Source organism: Mobula hypostoma, chromosome 12 (genome assembly GCF_963921235.1).
Source record: "Mobula hypostoma chromosome 12, sMobHyp1.1, whole genome shotgun sequence".
NCBI classification, from domain to species: Eukaryota; Metazoa; Chordata; class Chondrichthyes; order Myliobatiformes; family Myliobatidae; genus Mobula; species Mobula hypostoma.
Window position 1 is genome coordinate 21,519,933 of NC_086108.1, and position 20,242 is coordinate 21,540,174.

A 20,242-nucleotide genomic window follows, 5' to 3' on the forward strand; every position below is an offset into this window, starting at 1 on the left:
AAATTTTTATCATTACTCCTGCCCAAGATAGCTTTAAGGTATTAATCACTGCACAGTGCAATGCTTTGGGATTCCAGCCTTAAACTAGCTGTATATTCTGCAAACCTGGACTGACACGACAGTTCACTCAGGAATGCAGCAGTTCAGGAAAGAAGCAACAGCTTATTGTGATTAGCTACTCATTATGGGAGTTATGCTTGGGTACAGCAGGCTCATGAAGATAAATAATACTTACTAGTCATCATATACAGAATGGTAAACATGGACGACAAATGGGCTTCACCAATTAAAGATTATAAAATGCTCAATTACACAGTCTGAAGAGCAAAATACATGGCAAAGGACCCACAATCAATTTGTGCACATTCTGGTCAGTCTATAGCAGGAGTTCCCAACATGGGGTCCACGGACCCCACCGTTAAAGGTAAGGGTCCATGGCATAAAAAAGGTTGGGAACCCCTGGTCTATAGATTGACTGCAGCGCTCAAGTGGGCCTCTAAGATATTAAGGAGATAATCAACTGCTGAACACAATGCTGAGGAAAACCCCCTTCATCATGTCAAATGTTTGGATTTCTGAGGAAACTTTGGCTTTTCAGCTTCTAAGTGAGGAGATGCTGCAGTGCTGAACTTGCATTAATATTAAAGGATATAGTAGAGTTAACTGGAAAATCCCTTTTTTGTAAATTGTTGGTATGGTACAGGGTGAGGGAACCTTATCCAAAATATTTGGGACCGGCAGTGTTTCAGATTTTAAAATACTTGCATCTATAGAATGGGACCCAAGTCTAAACACAAAATCCATTTACAAAACATATACAGCTTATGTACAGCTGGCTGGTATGAAGCCCACAGTGAACAGTCCACAATTGGAGCAGTCTGACATCCTCCACAAACAGTCAGAGTTGAATGACTACCTCCAATCATGTCTATTACCATGTTTCAGTATAGTGATTGGCTTCATATCTGCCATCGATTTCAAACCACTGCCGTTCCATCACAGCTACAATGGGGGAGAGATAGTTTTATATAATACTTTTATTAATTTTGAACATGAAAGAATAATGTGTACATCGAACCATCAGAACCCCAGGTGGACAATCAGTGGCTGTTTGGCATCCCATTATTCCCGACTCTGAATTTATGTGCTACCGGTTAGCAGCCTTTGTCTTGAGCTTGTTCATCACACAAATGTATTGATGCAGCCGTTCAGTGCGTTAGATTTTCATCAGCAGCGATCCTGGCAAACTCAATGAATTTCTCTGCTGATTTGTGATCAGCAGAGGCTTATCATCACAAATCTTTTAAAAAGTTAATGCCATGACCCTTCTTATATTTCTGCAACCAATCTGCTGAATATTCACAATTACCTTCAATTTTCATTTCATCGTGATAGATATATTTGCTTGTTTCATACCAACAATACCATTAAGCAGCATATTCTTACTCCAATGCTGACGATACACCATCAAGATAGCCATTTTTCACTTTATGCAGTGTTTTTCTATTTTTCATTAACATATGGGAAGTCACTTCTCAGAACTGTCTGTGGTGCACACAGTCTGGGAACCTTCCCTGCACCATGCAGAATTTTCAAACTGTGATATCATGTCAGGGCTCAATAATTTTGAATTTCAGATTTTTTTCAGGTTTTGGAATTTCAGATAAGAGGTGCTCAACCTGTACAAGGTAATAAAAAATCAAAGCAGGAAATTACTTTGTTTATTACAGTCGTCTATAGAGTCATGGATTTTCTGATTACACAGAGAAATTGAAATTAGATTAGATTAGATTCAACTTAATTGTCATTGTGCTGAGTACAGATACAAAGCCAATGAAATGCAATTAAGACACTGAGCCTCGTGATACACACGCGCCGCAGCCATTTTATCCTTAGCAAAGAAAAATGGTTCACTTACAATCCTGACAATCAGAAACTTAGTGTCTTTACCCAGCATTGGTGTACCGGTTCTTTATATACAAGTGTGTTTAAATGAGGGGAATGGTTTCCTTTGTTAAGTAGTTTTCTTTGTTTTTTTTATACAAGGTTAATCAAGCCATTCAGAGTGGACTGTAAAACAGTTATTTGTCATTGAGTACAATAAATAAAGGCATCTGTTAGTCTTTCGAGACCATGGACCAAGTCTTCACTCTCCAGGGTGCAGGCCTGGGCAGGTTGTACAGAAGACTGGCAGTTGCCCATGCTGCAAGTCTCCCCTCTCCACGACACCGATGTTGTCCAAGGGAAGGGCATTAGGACCCATAAAGCTTGGCACCAGTGTCGTCGCAGAGCACTGTGTGATTAAGTGCCTTGGCTGGGGCTCGAACTCACAACCTTCAGATCGCTAGTCGAACGCCTTAATCACTTGGCCACGTGCCCACCATTGAATACAATACCACTGTTTTAATTCCAGTGATAGATTTCTTTTCCTCCAGGTCATAGCTGGTGGAGCTTGTTATTATTTTGGCTTTATTTGAAAATACTCGCGTTAATGGTTAATTATCCACTAATGAGAACCAACTAGGAGTAGACAAGCTCAGATATAACTTCCTTGCTACACAAGGATATCATAATGAATTGCGTCCGTTCAAGGACTTACACTGTTTCAGTTCCTTTCTTACTTGGTTTAATTTGCTTTTCAACCATTGCTAGACACAATGTTATACCTTTAATCTTAATTTTCACTCTTCTATCAAGGTGGTTAAGAGTTTATTATTAGTGAAAAAAATCTACAAATGCACTTAATATATTAATTTTTTTCTGTTAATTACCTCCAGTAAGTTTTTTCTTATGATTCCGGCTGTATTTCTTTTTCTTCTATTTGGCTTCAGTTTTCTTTTGACATATATGGCAATTTTTGCAATGTCCTTTATTATTCTGACTAATTTCTCTCACCTTCTTCCCCCAACAGATTTAGTAACCCATCAGTGTTCACATCTGCATATCTTATAAACTCAATCCAATTATGAAATCACCCAGTTATGAACTCACTCTCAACATTTAGCTTGTATTGTTAAGGTATTTAATTCACCAATAGTACACATTTTCTAGAGTACTAGTTGTTAATTTTCCCAAGTCTTCATTTTTAAAATTGTCTTAAATGCTGTTATCTGAGATCATTGAACAATTGCTGTCATCGAGTGTGCAATAACTTAATTTTTGGAAGTATTTACCTGATGTGGCAGTAACTCCTTTGTTGTGCAAGTGCCACTGCATTCACCATGTTTTGCCCTTTTGGCAATAATCAAAACCTTTCAACGTAAGTAATTGTTATCAAAGTTGAGCAGGAAACTAATTCCCTACATTATCCCAACTTGAATGCTCAAATCACTAGTCCTCAAATGAACACTGAGGTGGTCCAGCAAATCAAATTTTGAGAAAGATAATTGAACAATAAATATGAACTGTGTCAACAACACCTACATCCCAAGAACTGGATTGAAACTCACTGAGAAAGACTAACTGTTCAATGTGGAACTTGCAGTATTAACACCCACGAGGTGACTCCTGCAATTATACTGGGTTTCCCAACTTTGATCAAATATTCTCCTTACCCAGTCTTGAGAATGGAAATAGTTACTTAAAATACAGAAACAAGACAAGTTTCCCCTTTTGTTTTAAATTGTGTTTGCTTAAATGATTTTAAATTAGTCATTTTAAGCAATTTGTTTTGTCTTAATTTTTAGTGACTAAAATATCCATTTTAATTGTTTTCCTAACAAAATGATTCTGAACTCCCTCAACATTCTGAAGGATTCTGTACACTAACAGCTAACACGGGTGGAACGAGCTTTGTCAACTCTTTTCTTCCATTTCATGAAGCTTATTCTAGCTGACTATAGACAGCAGTTACAAAGCAAGGCTCCGCCATCAGACAGACCAAGCCCCTTGAGATCCAGCTAGTTCAATTTCTGGATACTGATCAGGTAACAAATGAGCAACAAATGAGGCTGGCAAGTCACATTCAACTTGCTCACAACCAATATCTTTAAACATGGGTCCATCACTTCCATGGAGACCATTACTTTCAAACTTTGCACAGACAAATTCCTCCAAGTCTTTCTACATCAATGGGAATTTCTGGGCATTTTCCCTCCTTTTCTGAAAAATTTTCCACAGACGTTATGCTTCCTATTTGTCTGGATCAGTTAAGCACTTCCCTTCATAATCTTGAAAAAACTGAATTACATCACCTCAGTCTCATTTTCCTTCCAAGAATATAAATTGTATATCTGGAATCTTGCTCTTTCCTTGCTTCTGCATTCTGTTAGATTGAAAAGCTCACAAAACTCTCCTCATTTTCAAATGATGCTTGAGAAGCTCAGGCTCTACAGTGACTTTGTTATTTTGTGCTACCAGTTTGAGAGAGCTTATTCAGATTCCGCCCTATCAAAAAAAAACAAATGTCTCATTGTAAGCATTAAAATCAAGTATATTTGCATATTCACAATTGAGCTGGAGATCTAAATAAAAACATGATGGGTCATGAGTCACCACTGAGCTTGAAGTTGGGAATAGAGGTTGAGAGTCCTTTATCCAAAATTCCAAAATCAGAAAACCTCTGAAATCCATTTTTTTGAGCACTGACATGACAACACAAATGAAAAATTCCACAAGGCACTAGCAAGGATCTGACGTGATTCACAGGTCTCTGAACACCACAGACAGTTCTGAGAAATGACTTCCCATATATAATGAATAGAAGTGAATGAAAAATAGAAAAACATTACATAAAGTGCTAAATGAAGATCTCAATCATGTATTGTCAGCTTTGGAGTAAACATATGCCACTTAACGGTACGCTGACCATGAAATAAACAAAGATCTATCACGATGAACTGAAAAATTGAACGTGACTGTGAATATTCAGCAGGCTGGTTGCAGCAATTTAAGAAAAAGCACAGCATTAAAATTTTAAAGCATCTGCTGATCATGAAAATCTAACACTAGAACAAATATACGACGCTGATTGCTTTTATATCCTACATAAAACTTTTAAAGTAAAATACAAATAGCGTAGTGTAATCTTTTAATCAAAACATGGCATTGTAGGTGTAGACTGAAAGCCTGATATTATTTGTTGTTGTTCAACAACTGATTCAGGTATTCTACTTACACTGCAGTCATTATATTTTCATTACACTAATGGTATGTAATAATATTTATTGTTAAGTACGTATATGTGATGAACAATTATAAGACAAAAACTGCTTACCATAGCACATAAACTCTGAGTTGGAAATGATGGCAATCTCAGCTATCTTATTATATATTCTAAAATCTGAAAAAAATCCAAAACCCAAAACACTTCTGACCCTAATCATTTCAGATAAGGGGTACTTAACCTATACTTAAAACTTAAATTTCTTCGACATCTTAAAAAAATTTTGAACAATGCATCATCAACCATCTGTTATTTATTTTTTGACACATATTCTTTCTCTCACTCTCCTTTTTCTCCCTCTGTCCCTCTGACTATACCCCTTGCCCATCCTCTGGGTTCCCCCCCCCGCCCTTGTCTTTCTTCCCAGACCTCCTGTCCCATGATCCTCTCGTATCCCCTTTGCCAATCACCTGTCCAGCTCTTGGCTCCATCCCTCCCACTCCTGTCTTCTCCTATCATTTTGGATCTCCCCCCTCCCCCTCCCACTTTCAAATCTCTTACTAACTCTTCCTTCAGTTAGTCCTGACGAAGGGTCTCGGCCTGAAATGTCGACTGTTCCTCTTCCTAGAGATGCTGCCTGGCCTGCTGCGTTCACCAGCAACTTTGATGTGTGTTGCTTGAATTTCCAGCGTCTGCAGAATTCCTGTTGTTTACAAAATTAAAACTTGCTGAATGTAATCTGTCCCATAATTTCAAGTTTCTTTACAGACAAAGAGCTTATAATGATCAAAACTAGTTCTTTATATCGCTTGCAGTATAGTGTCAAAATGGTTCCTGTGATGCGACTAGCGTGGTAGTATAGTGGATAGTCCTGGTAACTCTCACTTTCAGCTTCCACTGTTGGCTAACAGTCTTGCCAAAAGGAGAGCTAAAAGTGCAAGTCTCTCCTTGCCAGTACATAGCCTCTCCAACAGTAAGCCTCATGTAGTGTCTCCACACTAGCAACACGTGGAAAATGAACTACTTTCAGACTCAGGCTGAACTACAGAGGATGGGTCTGGCTCTGCACACGTAGCACGCAGGCCCACCAATGTGTGTACACGCCCTGGTGCTTGTGAACCAGATCCTCAGCTGTGAGTACATAGCTCCACTGCCTTGTCTGCAGCTTCATGAGAGACAAAGGCTATGGGAGTAAACCCAGACAGCAAATCCGGAGTGGAACCCCTAAAGCAGCTGGACGTCTCTGAACATCCTTCCGGCAGCTCCTGCAGCCAACCTGGTGCTGAATGTATTGTTTCATAAGCCTTTCTTTGGACCACACTGGTGAGGCCGAGAAGGGGATCTTGACGACTGGGCATCTGAGGATCTCCATACCTTCCACCTAGGTTTGTGATGATCATCATCACCCATTGTCCTTCAAGACAGACAGATGCCAACCATATTGCTGGAAAGGCAGCAAGTGTGTCTGTCTTGAAAAGAACAGGTGATGAAGCAGTCTTTGCTGCAGTAACACATAATCTCATCAACCCTTTGATATCATACCTTCCCAACTGGGATAATATGAATTAGGATAAACATAAGAGCAACATCAACTATCTTCTCTAATACCATCTGATTTGAAAGAATAATAAGTCTGCTTTCTGTACAAATACAAGGTTGAATTTGCACAATCTCTTTGTGAGCAGACAGCAATGGCTGTTTCCTTGACCTTACCCAAGTTGTGCTGACCAACAAATTGGGATTCTCTCTTACTTGATGCACCATGTTTACTTTAAACACAAAATACTCTGCAGATGCTGGGGTCAAAGCAACACTCACAAACGCTGGATGAACTCAGCAGGTCGGGCAGCATATGTGGAAACGACGAGTCGACGTTTCCGGCCGGAACCCTTCGTCAGGACTGTAGAGGGAAGGGGCAGAGGCCCTATAAAGAAGGTGGGGGGAGGGTGGGAAGGAGAAGGCCTGGCCTTTCGGGTTCCGGCCCGAAACGTCGACTCATTGTTTCCACGTATATTTTTTTGCATAGCACTTAAAGCCAAATTGGAGAGGTCACTGGTTTAAAAAAAAGCAACACTTAAGTCTTTGTTTTAGTAAACTCTTACACTGAACTGATTTCGTAACCTATGGACTCTCTTTCAAGAACTCTACAACTCATGTTCTCAGTATTATCTACCTATTTATTGTATTCGCACAGCTTGTCTTCTTTTGCATATGTTTTGTCAGAATATGCCTGCAAATTTTCATCAGTTCTATGGTATTTCTTTGTTCTATTGTGAATACCTGCATGAAAATGAATCTCAGAGTAGTATATGGTGACATATATGTACTTGGATAATAAATTTATTTTTAACTTTGGTTTCCTCCCTCCTAGCACAGATAACACCTAAGTAGACAGCTGTTTACTCATTCCTGTTTTGCCTCCTGAGAAATAGGTTAGTATTCTGAAAGAGATCCATCTATGGCACAATATAAAAATATTAAGCTGGGCCAATAAACCTACTTACATCAATGACAATAAAAGTTCAAAACTGCAGGAAACATAAAGTTGTGATAGTAGGGGATTTTAATTTTCCACATATTGATTGGGACTCCCATACTGTTAACGGTCTAGATGGGTTAGAGTTTGTAAAATGTGTTCAGGAAAGTTTTCTCAATCAATATATAGAGGTACCAACTAGAGAGGATGCAATATTAGATCTCTTATTAGGAAATGAGTTAAGACAGGTGACGGAAGTGTATGTAGTGGAACACTTTGGTTCCAGTGATCATAACACCATTAGATTCAACTTTTGTTTTTGAAAATCAACAAAAAAATATATTAAAATAGTCAAATCAATATATCAACATATACAATAAGAGTTAAACTATCAAATAACTGATTAACCAAGCTAAACAATATACTAATAATAATAAGAAAAAACAAAATGTTAAAACTATTAGTTTTTTTTGGAAAAAGGAAAGAAGGAAAAAAGAACCCCTAATAACTAAAACAAAAAAAACCCTACTAACCGAAAAAAAAACGAGAAAAAAAAACCATTGGGAGCACAACCCCGGAGCTATATGCCATACAAGCTTCTATAAAAGAAAAATATCAATCCACCAACCAAATCCAATTACACAAGAATCAGAAGGGGACCATCTTAACTAACTCAAATCAAATGATAGTAGCGGGCAAAAGAATCCCACCTTTTCTCAAAGTCAAATCGAAGATCAAAAGTTCGACTTCTAATTTTCTCCAAACTAAGACATAATTATCACCTGAGAGAACCATTGTATCAAAGTGGGAACAGAGGCATCTTTCCATTTCAATAAAATAGCCCTTCTGGCCAATAATGTGACAAATGCAATTACATGTTGGTCTGATATAGAATTACCATGAATATATTGGGGAATTATACCAAACAAAACTGTCAATTTATTAGGTTTGTTACGTACCCCGTAACTGGGTTGCCAAACCAGCAGAAATGGATCACTCAGTTGGAGTCTGGATTACTAGAACTAAGAAAGTTTTATTAAAGAAACAAGCAACACAGTACTTTAATCAAAAGGATAATGAATGCAACAGTTCAGCAATGATAAACATACCAGTACACAGAATTAAGATAACAGGATCAATCAAGCTCTATCGTTGTCTAGGGGTAAATGACCAGTTTCAAAGTGACGCAGGGTTCAGTTCAATTTAGTTCAGTTCAGTTCGCAGTAATCGCTGCCGTGGCGATGGACAGTGGGAGGAAGCAGAGAGAGAGCAAAACGAATGAATATTCAAGGCTTCCACACAGACCTTCGCAGTCAGCTTTTGGGCGAGTCCTTTGTGATGTCATCTGAGGTCACCGACCGTGACCCCTCCATTTCCAGATACGATCGTTTCCCTGCGGTGAACCTGGCACCCAGGCAAGGGTGGACACACACCAGGTTCCCGCCGATCGTGCCTTTCCACCCTGTGCGTTTATGGCCCGGTACTTCCCACCGACTTGTGAGAGACGCACCGCTTCCAGGGTCTTGTTACCTTGGGTGTCGTGTGTGTGTCCTGCCTTAGTGAACCTGTCCCTTTTTATCCCCCTGCTGGGGTATCGCCTGTCCATCACTTCAAACAGTTCAGGGTTCAAAGGGGGAGCCGATCTTGACAGCTCTCCTTCCTTCATTAACATCTCCAAATGCTGCTCCATTGTTTTCCTTATCTCTCTCTCTCTCCTGAAGACAGGTGGCAGACCAACTGCTGATTCCACTGGTGCCAGCCCAGGCCAGCTTCATCTTAATCTCTGTGTATTCTTGTCACAGGTTGTAAATTAGTTTTTAAAGCTTTAGAAATTATAGAGAAAATAGATTTCCAAAACTGTTTCAATACAGAACACGACCAAAACATATGTGTCAATATAGCCGAGTCAGTTTTACACCTATCACACGGACTATCAACATTAGGAAATGTCTTAGACCGTCTCCCTTTTGTCAAATAGTAACATTGTACAATTTTAAACTGAATTAGAGAGTGACTGGCACAAATCAAAGAAGAGTTAACCAACTTCAAACTTCACAACCAATCCTCTGTTATCAAGGTCATGTTAAGCTCTCTTTCCCAATCTTGCTTAATCTTAAGTAAAGGATAATAATATTGTGGTAATAGTAAATTATAAATTTTCCCAATAAAACCTTTCACTAAAGGATTCATTTTAAAAAAATGTCTAACAGGTCAGAATCTTGTATATATGGAAAATTAACCATATAACCATATAACAATTACAGCACAGAAACAGGCCATCTTGGCCCTTCTAGTCCATGCCGAACTCTTACTCTCACCTAGTCCCACCGAACTGCACTCAGCCCATAACCCTCTATTCCTTTCCTGTCCATATATCTATCCAATTTAACTTTAAACGACAACATCGAACCTGCCTCAACCACTTCTGCTGGAAGCTCGTTCCACACAGCTACCACTCTCTGAGTAAAGAAGTTCCCCCTCATGTTACCCCTAAACTTTTGCCCTTTAACTCTCAACTCATGTCCTCTTGTTTGAATCTCCCCCACTCTCAATGGAAAAAGCCTATCCACGTCAACTCTATCAATCCCCCTCATAATTTTAAACACCTCTATCAAGTCCCCCCTCAACCTTCTACGCTCCAAAGAATAAAGACCTAACTTGTTCAACCTTTCTCTGTCACTTAGGAGATGAAACCCAGGCAACATTTTAGTAAATCTCCTCTGTACTCTCTCAATTTTATTGACATCTTTCCTATAATTCGGTGACCAGAACTGTACACAATACTCCAAATTTGGCCTTACCAATGCCTTATACAATTTCAACATTACATCCCAACTCCTATACTCAATGCTCTGATTAATAAAGGCCAGCATACCAAAAGCTTTCGAGATTCCACCTTCAGGGAACTATGCATCATTATTCCTAGATCCCTCTGTTCTACAGCATTCTTCAATGCCCTACCACTTACCATGTATGTCCTATTTTGATTAATCCTACCAAAATGTAGCACTTCACATTAAACTCCATCTGCCATCTTTCAGCCCATTCTTCTAACTGGTCTAAATCTCTCTGCAAGCTTTGAAAACCTACTTCATTATCCACAACACCACCTATCTTAGTATCATCGGCATACTTACTAATCCAATTTACCACCCCATCATCCAGATCATTAATATATGTGACAAACAACATTGGACCCAGTACAGATCCCTGAGGCACACCGCTACACACCCTTCTCCAATCTGACACACAGTTATCCACCACTACTCTCTGGTGTCTCCCATCCATCCACTGCTGAATCCATTTTACTACTTCCATATTAATGCCTAACAATTGAACCTTCCTAACATTCCGTGTGGAACCTTGTCAAAGGCCTTACTGAAGTCCATATAGACAACATCCACTGCTTTACCCTCATCAACTTTCTTAGTAACCTCATCAAAAAATTCAATAAGATTTGTCAAACATGACCTTCCACGCACAAATCCATGTTGACGGTTCCTAATCAGATCCTGTCTATCCAGATAATTATATATACCATCTCTAAGAATACTTTCCATCAATTTACCCACCACTGACATCAAACTCACAGGCCGATAATTGCTAGATTTACTCTTAGAACCCTTTTCAAACAATGGAACCACATGAGCAATATGCCAATCCTCCGGCACCATCCCCGTTTCTAATGACATTTGAAATATTTCTGTCAGTGCCCCTGCTATTCCCACACTAACTTCCCTCAAGGTCCTAGGGAATATCTTGTCCGGACTTATCCAGTTTTATATTCCTTAAAAGCGCCAGTACTTCCTCTTCTTTAATTGTCATACTTTCCATAACTACCCTACTTGTTTCCTTTACCTGACACAATTCAATATCCTTCTCCTTAGTGAATATCAAAGAAAAGAAATTGTTCAAAATCTCCCCCATCTCTTTTGGCTCCGCACATAGCCGTCCACTCTGATTCTCTAAGGGACCAATTTTATCCCTCACTATCCTTTTGCTATTAACATAACTGAGGAAACTTTCGATTTGGATTTATTTTCACCTTACTTGCCAAAGCAGCCTCGTATCTTCTTTTAGCTTTTCTAATTTCTTTCTTAAGATTCTTTTTACATTCTTTATATTCCTCGAGTACCTCATTAACTCCAAGCTGCCTATATTTATTGCCTCTCTTTTTCCAAACCAAGTTTCCAATATCCCTTGAAAACCATGGCTCTCTCAAACTTTTAACCTTTCCTTTCAACCTAACAGGAACATAAAGATCCTGCACCCTCAAAATTTCAACTTTAAATGGCCTCCACTTCTCTATTACATCCTTCCCATAAAACAAATTGTCCCAATCCCCTCCTTCTAAAACCTTTTGCATCTCCCCAAAGTTAGCCTTTCTCCAATCAAAAATCTCAATCCTAGGTCCAGTCCTATCTTCCTCCATAATTATATTGAAACTAATGATATTGTGATCACTGGACCCGAAGTGCTCCCCAACACATACCTCCGTCACCTGCCCTACCTCATTCCCTAACAGGAGATCCAACACTGCCCCTTCTCTCGTTGCTACCTCTATGTATCACGCCAAAAAACTATCTTGCACACATTTGACAAACTCCAAACCATCCAGCCCTTTTACAGAATGGGTTTCCCAGTCTACGTGTGGAAAATTAGAATCTCCCACAATCACAACCTTGTGCTTACTACAAATATCTGCTATCTCCTTACAAATTTGCTCCTCCAGTTCTTGGTCCCCATATAATACACCCCTATAAGCGTCACAACACCTTACCTATTCCGTAATTCCACCCAAATAGCCTCCCTAGACGAGTCCACTAATCTACCCTGCCAGAGCACTGCTGTTATATAATCTCTGACAAGCAATGCAACACCTCCACCTCTTGCCCCTCTTATTCTATCACACCTGAAGCAAAGACATCCCGGAATATTTAGTGCCAATCACACCCCTCCTGCAACCACGTTTCACTAATAGCTACAACATCATATTTCCAGGTATCAATCTATGCTCTAAACTCATCCACCTTTCTTACAATGCTCCTAGCATTAAAATAGATGCATTTAAGAAACTCTCCACCTCCCACTCTCCGTTTATCCTTAATGGAGCAAACAACTTTTTTATCTTTTTCTTCCTTGTCCCCTACATCTTTGGTCTGAGTGTTCCTGATCTCTGTCCCCTGCCTATCCTCCCTCACACACTGTCTACCTGCTTTCATTTTTTTGTGAACTAACCTCCTCTCTCCTAGTCTCTTCAATTTGATTCCCTCCCCCCAACCATTCTAGTTTAAAGTCATCTCAGTAGCCCTCGCAAATCTCCCCGCCAGGATATTGGTCCCCCTAGGATTCAAGTGTAACCCGTCCTTTTTGTACAGGTCACACCTGTGCCAAGAGAGGTCCCAATGATCCAGAAACTTGAATCCCTGCCCCCTGCTCCAATCCCTCAGCCACGCATTTATCCTCCACCTCACTGCATTCCTACATCGCTGTCGCGTGGCACAGGCAGTAATCCCGAGATTACTACCTTTGCGGTCCTTTTTCTCAACTCCCTTCCTAATTCCTTATATTCTTCTTTCAGGACCTCTCCCCTTTTCCTACCTATGTCATTGGTACCTATATGCACCATGACCTCTGGCTCCTCACCCTCCCACTTCAGGATCTCTTGGACGTGATCAGAAACATCCCAGACCCTGGCACCAGGGAGGCAAACTACCATCCGGGTCTCCAGACTGCATCCACAGAATCGTCTATCTGACCCCCTAACTATCGAGTCCCCTATTACTACTGCCCTCCTCTTCCTTTCCCTACCCTTCTGAGCTACAGGGACGGACTCTGTCCCGAAGGTTCGGTCATTGTTGCTTCCCCCAGGTATGCTGTCTCCCCAAACAGTACTCAAACAGGAGTACTTATTGTCAAGGAGCACAGCCACAGGGGTACTCTCTATTACCTGATTCTTCCTATTCCCCCTCCTAACCGTGACCCATTTGTCTGCCTCCCGTGGCCCCGGTGTGACCACCTGCCTGTAACTCCTCTCTATCAACTCCTCGCTCTCCCTGACAAGACAAAGGTCATCGAGCTGCAGCTCCAGTTCCCTAACACGGTCTCTTAGGAGCTGCATCTTGACGCACCTGGCGCAGATGTGAACGTCCGGGAGGCTGGGAGACTCCACGACCTCCCACATCTGGCACTGAGAACAACAAGCTGCCTTCACACTCATACTTCCCTCTCTCCTCAAATAACAACAAAAAATGAATACCAATCCTTCCTTGCCCCGCCTGTTTCCACCTAAGCCCATTGAGCCAAAGCCCTTGAGCCTTCACTCTGCTCCTGACTCATTCCGCAGCCCTCAAACTATGCCGCCCGCTGTATAAGGCTCTGTTCCTTTTAAATCTTCTGCACTTCACTCCCTGATGTCACACGCCTGCGCAGTCCCACCTCTCTGAACACAGATGAAAAAAACCCGAAAAACTCAAAAAAGGCTTCTTCCGCACTCCTGCTCCAATTCTCAGACTTCCTTCTCCAAATTAAACCCAAATCAGGATTTGTGTCTTTTTAAACCTTCCGTGCTCCACTCCCCGACGTCACACGCCTGCGCAGTCCCACCTCTCTCTAAAGTTACTTATTCTTGTAAGAAATGTCTGACCTGAAGATAATGCAAGAAATGTGAGTGCAAGAGAGAATATTTAGTTACTAATTTCTCAAAAGACATCAATCGACCTTCTTAAAACAGATCCATGAAGGAATAAACTCCTTTATTCCTCCAAAGAAAAAAGGTAGGATCACTAAGTGAAGGTTTAGATAAATTAAGCTAAGAAGGTTAAATTTTTTAAAATTAAAAAAATTACAAAACTGGTACCAAATTCGTAATGACTGCTTAATCATAGGATATAAATTTAGAATAGAAATTTTGGATAGTTGTACAGGTAAAGACGCTCCTAATAACGAAGTTAAGTAAAATTGTTTCACGGCTTTCAGTTCCAAATCAACCCAAGGTGGTCGTTCATTTTTATCAGTTTAATTTAACTAAGAACACACATAATGTATATTAACCGCCTAATAATACATTCTTAAATTAGGCAGAGCAAGACCTCCATCTTTTTCCAGCAATGGAAAGGGAAAAACTTCGAAAGAAAAATCGGAAGATATGCCTGTCTGGGCTGAGCGTTTAGAACGTGCGTTGATGGCTCTTGACAAGAAAGTAGACAATAACACTTCTGAGATGAAGTCGTTCTGACAGAGTTTTCAGTTTGTAGAGGAAAATATTATTTCCTTGAATACTGAGCTTAAAGAGTCGAAGCGTCAGACAGCAAATATTTCAGCTCGCTTGGAACAGGATAGTCGATTTAGAAGCAAGATCTCGTCGGAATAACATTCGAATTGTTGGACTGAAGGAAGGTTCTGAGAGTGGGAATTTATTGGACTATTTTGCTAATTTGTTTCAATTGCTGTTTCCGGATATTCTACCTCAGCCTCCCGCTATTGAGGGAGCACACAGAATTTTCTGAAATCTCAAGATTCAGCTAAATCATGGGTAATTTTGGTCAGTTTTCTTAGTTTTATAGTTAAAGACCAAATCATAAAATGTGCAAGAAAACAGAGAGTTTTTAAATTTAATGGCTCCGAGATTCGTTTTTATGAAGATTATCCACGGGAAGTTATGGAACAGCGGATCAAATTTGTTCCAGCTATGAAGATAGCCCATGCTAAGGGATTATTCCCATCACTTCGCTATCCAGCCTGGTTATTTCCTAAAGATTCAACTCCATGTGTTTTTTTGGATCCCCAAGAGGCATTGGACTATGTTAATTCTATTTTGGAGGTGGCTGAGGTCTGAATGGTATTAGGGCTGCTGAATAACTTTTCGAAAGAAAACAGGCTTTGAAGATTTCTGATATGTTGAAGATATCCTTTGATCGATGGACTATTTAAAGAAGATGTGAGCTTCTTGATTTGACTGATGGATGACTTTTCCGAAGTCTGCTTGGTTTACTGAGTGAATTAACACAACAGACAGATTGTTAACTGGTTTGATTATCTGTTTTTATTTTTCCTTTTCTTCATTAATTAAGTGATAGTTTATATAGACTTTTGCTTATATACATATATAGCGAGGAGTGCTGAGTAAATAGTTAATTAGTTTTAGTTTTTCCTGTCAAAAACAGTGTTTTTTCATCAGGCAGCAAGTCAAAGGGATAATGGTGCCGATTTTTTTCGTTAGAGATTATATTGTTTAGGTCTAATTTTATTGCTTTGACGTCTCTAGAGAATGTTTTTGCATTCCCCAGTTTATTTTTAATGATTAAGTATAAACACCATTTTTTTTCTCTGTAGGGCTTTATCATCTTGGGACCGTGTGTTTTTTTTGTAAAGGGGAGGGGGGAATTAAGAAAAACTTTTAAAATTACTATTTAAATTGAGTAGCTCGCAGAGTTCTGTTTCTTTTTTCTTTTCCTATGGGGATGCATTCCGGCTTATTTCTTCTTTTTGTCGGATTTCTATCTTTTGGGATGGTGGGAGGATTGGGGGTAGTATTGAATTATAGGTCTTACAGTTGGATTAATTTTATTTTTTTTCGTTTTTTTTCTCTTCTCGTATTTTTTCCCATTATGGAGTTCCAGAGCATGCGTGTTTTCAATATGGTTATACTCATCACCGCCATTTTTGATTAGCCCGCATTGGTATGCACGTATTTTCGTGTTAAAAAAAATATTTTATGGCAGTTAAACAGATAAACGTTATCAGTTGGAACGTACGTGGCTGGAATCACCCTATTAAGCAAAATAAGATTTTTAAGACATTGGAAGGACCTTCAATATCATGCCACTTGTCAAAATAAAACAAAGGGGGTATCTATTTTTATTAAATCTAATATTTTATTTATCCAAGAAGATATCGTGTCAGATATTAATGGTAGATTTTTAATTGTCAAAGGAACAATTTGTAATAGAAAAATTGCTCTGGTTGATCTATATGGACCTAATGTAGGTGATCTTTCTTTTTTTAAAAATGTAAACAACAGGAATTCTGCAGATGCTGGAAATTCAAGCAACACACATCAAAGTTGCTGGTGAACGCAGCAGGCCAGGCAAGAATAATATGTTGGATCTGGAGGCTGGTGGGGTGGTAGGTGAGGACCAGGGGAACCCTATTCCTAGTGGGGTGGCGGGAGGATGGAGTGAGAGCAGATGTACGTGAAATGGGGGAGATGCGTTTAAGAGCAGAGTTGATAGTGGAGGAAGGGAAGCCCCTTTCTTTAAAAAAGGAAGACATCTCCCTCATCCTAGATAGAATAATATGTTGGACCCGGAGGTTGGTGGGGTGGTAGGTGAGGACCAGGGGAACCCTATTCCTAGTGGGGTGGCGGGAGGATGGAGTGAGAGCAGATGTACGTGAAATAGGGGAGATGCGTTTAAGAGCAGAGTTGATAGTGGAGGAAGGGAAGCCCCTTTCTTTAAAAAAGGAAGACATCTCCCTCGTCCTAGATAGAATAATATGTTGGACCTGGAGGCTGGTGGGGTGGTAGGTGAGGACCAGGGGAACCCTATTCCTAGTGGGGTGGCAGGAGGATGGAGTGAGAGCAGATGTACGTGAAATGGGGGAGATGCGTTTAAGAGCAGAGTTGATAGTGGAGGAAGGGAAGCCCCTTTCTTTAAAAAAGGAAGACATCTCCCTCGTCCTAGATTTTTAGAATAATATGTTGGACCCGGAGGCTGGTGGGGTGCCTGGCCTGCTGCGTTTACCAGCAACTTTGATGTGTGTTGATTGTTTTCTTAAAAATGTATCTGGTTTATTGCCAGATTTAAATGAATAAATGTTGTTAATGGGTGGTGATTTTAACTCTTGTTTAAATCCTTTGATTGACAAGAGTTCAACCAATCAGCGGCTTCCGAGTTGTTCAGCATCACTTATTAACTCTTTTTTAATTGATTATGGTTTGATCGAAATCTGGAGAAATTTAAATCCTGATGATAGAGATTATTCTTTTTATTCACATGCTCATAAAAAATATTCGAGAATTGATTATTTTATAGCTGATTTTCAATTTTTATCCAAAGTCCAGAAATGTGAATATGACGCTATCGCCGTTTCGGATCATGCGCCTTTAAGCTTAACTTTTGAATTGAATGATGTTGGTATTATAAATTTGGCTTGGTGTTTTCCAGAAAATTTATTACTCAGATAAAAGATTTTTTTCATTTTAATAATACGGAGATGTGTCAAAATTGATCATATGGAATGAACTTAAAGCATATTTGCGAGATCAGATAATCTGCTATTTGGCTAAGCTTAAGAAACAGACAAAAATAGAGTTAGATAAGATTTCAAAACAAATTAAAGACTTGGATAATATTTATGCAGTTTCTCCAAACATTGATTTATTTAAACAAAGGGTTGAACTTCAATCACAATATAATTTACTATTAACTTATCCTATTGAAAGAAATTTGCTTAAATTAAAAAGTCTATTTTATATGTTTGGAGACAAAAATAATAAGCTATTAGCATCCCAGTTAAAGGCAACTGGAGCTAAAAGACAAATTTTAAAAATTCGTAAGGGAGATGGTAGACATCAATAAAATTTTTCAGGACTTTTACAGTGAACTCTATAAATCTCAGTTTCCAGCTGATCCTTCTAAAATGAATGCCTTTTTACAAAGACTGATTTTCCTAGAATATCTGTTGAAGATCAACAAACTCTTGATACTCCTATTACTGAAAAGGAAATTCAGAAAGCTATTCTTTCAATGCAATCTGGTAAAGCTCCTGGATTGGATGGTTTTTCCTGTCGGATTTTATTAAAAAATTTGAAGAATTGCTTTCTCCATGTATGTTGGAAATGCTCAAAGATTCTTTTTTGTTAGAATTATCTCCCACATTTTATGAAGCTTCTATTTCTTTAATTCTTAAGAAAGATAAAGACCCTACTGACTGCGCTTCATATAGACCTATTTCACTATTAAATGTGGATGCTAAAATTCTTTCAAAAATAATGGCTAATCGACTGGAGAATATTCTAGCTAAAATTATTTCTCAGGACCAAGCAGGTTTTATAAAAGGCCGTTATTCCTTCTCTAATACTCGGAGACTGTTAAATGTTATATACTCATCCCTGTCTAAGACTCCCCAATGTGTTGTTTCTCTTGATGCTGAAAAGGCATTTGATAGAGTTGAATGGAAATACTTATTTAACGTTTTAGAGAAATTCAACATCAGTACTAATTTAAATAAGTGGATTAGAATGATATAAAAAAGCCCTATTGCCACAGTTATTACTAATAATTGCAGATCTCCACTTTTTCGACTTTCACGGGGTACAAGACAAGGATGTCCATTAAGTCCCCTGTTATTTAATTTGATGTTGGAACCTTTGGCTTTTGCACTTCGTGAAGCTAAAGATATTCAAGGAATTTCCATAAATGGGACTATTCATAAGATGTCCCTTTATGCTGATGATCTTTTAGTTTATGTTTCGAGTCCTGAAGAATCCATTCCTAGTGTATTGAAATTATTAAATGAATTTGGAAAGTTTTCGGGATATAAATCAAACCTTAATTAAAGTTAACTATTTCCTTTAAATGATTCTGCTTCTATATAAGATGACATTCATTTTAAACATACGGACTCGTTCAAATATTTTGGTACTATCATCACTAAAAATTATGGAGACCTTTATAGAGCTAATTTGGTTCCCTTAGTGGATTTTATGAAGCAAATATCTTGTAGATGGAATCCACTTACACTTTCATTAGCTGGCTGAATTCATGCAGTTACCAAAATTCAACAAAATTTTTATATGTATTTCAAAATATTCCTATTTTTTAACTAAGAAGTTTTTTGATCAGGTTGATTCTATTATTTCATCTTTTGTTTGGAATAATAAGAGACCAAGAATTGGAAAAATATCATTTACAAAAATCAAAAAAGAATATATTCAACTTGATCATGGATAAAGATAGATCTGGTCCTCGGGTTGAGGTTCTAAACTAGAAAGAGGCCACATTTGAAGAAACGAGAAAGGATCTAAAAAGCATGGATTGGGACAGGTTGTTCTCTGGCAAGGATGTGATTGGATGTGGGAGGCCTTCAAAGGAGAAATTCTGAGAGTGCAGAGTTCATATGTTACTGTCAGGATTAAAGGCAAAGTGAATAAGAATAAGGAACCTTGGTTCTCAAGGGATATTGGAACTCTGATAAAGAAGAAGAGAGAGATGTATGACATGTATAGGAAACAGGGAACAAATAAGGTGCTTGAGGAGAAAAAAGTACAAAAAAATTCTTAAGAAAGAAATCAGGGGGGCTAAAAGAAGACATGAGGTTGCTTTGGCAGTCAAGGTGAAGGATAATCCAAAGAGCTTCTACAGGTATATTAAGAGCAAAAGGAAAGTAAGGAATAAAATTGGTCCTCTTGAAGATCAGAGTGGTTGGCTATATATGGAACCAAAAGAAATGAGGGAGATCTTAAATGGGTTTTTTGCATCTGTATTTACTAAGGAAACTGGCATGGAGTCTATGCAAATAAGGCAAACAAGTAGTGAGGTCATGGAACCTATACAGACTGAGTAGGAGGAGGTGCTTGCTATCTTGAGGCAAATCAAAGAAGATAAATCCCCAGGACCTGACAGGATATTCCCTCGGATCTTGAAGGAGACTAGTGTTGA

At 39.0% G+C, this 20,242-nt stretch overlaps 1 protein-coding gene across 1 annotated transcript in view; it reads right to left on the minus strand.

The window, feature by feature from the left end:
* atf6 (activating transcription factor 6) overlaps positions 1 to 20,242 on the minus strand; it is a 423,807-nt gene that overhangs the window by 205,917 nt on the left and 197,648 nt on the right. The window lies entirely within an intron of this gene.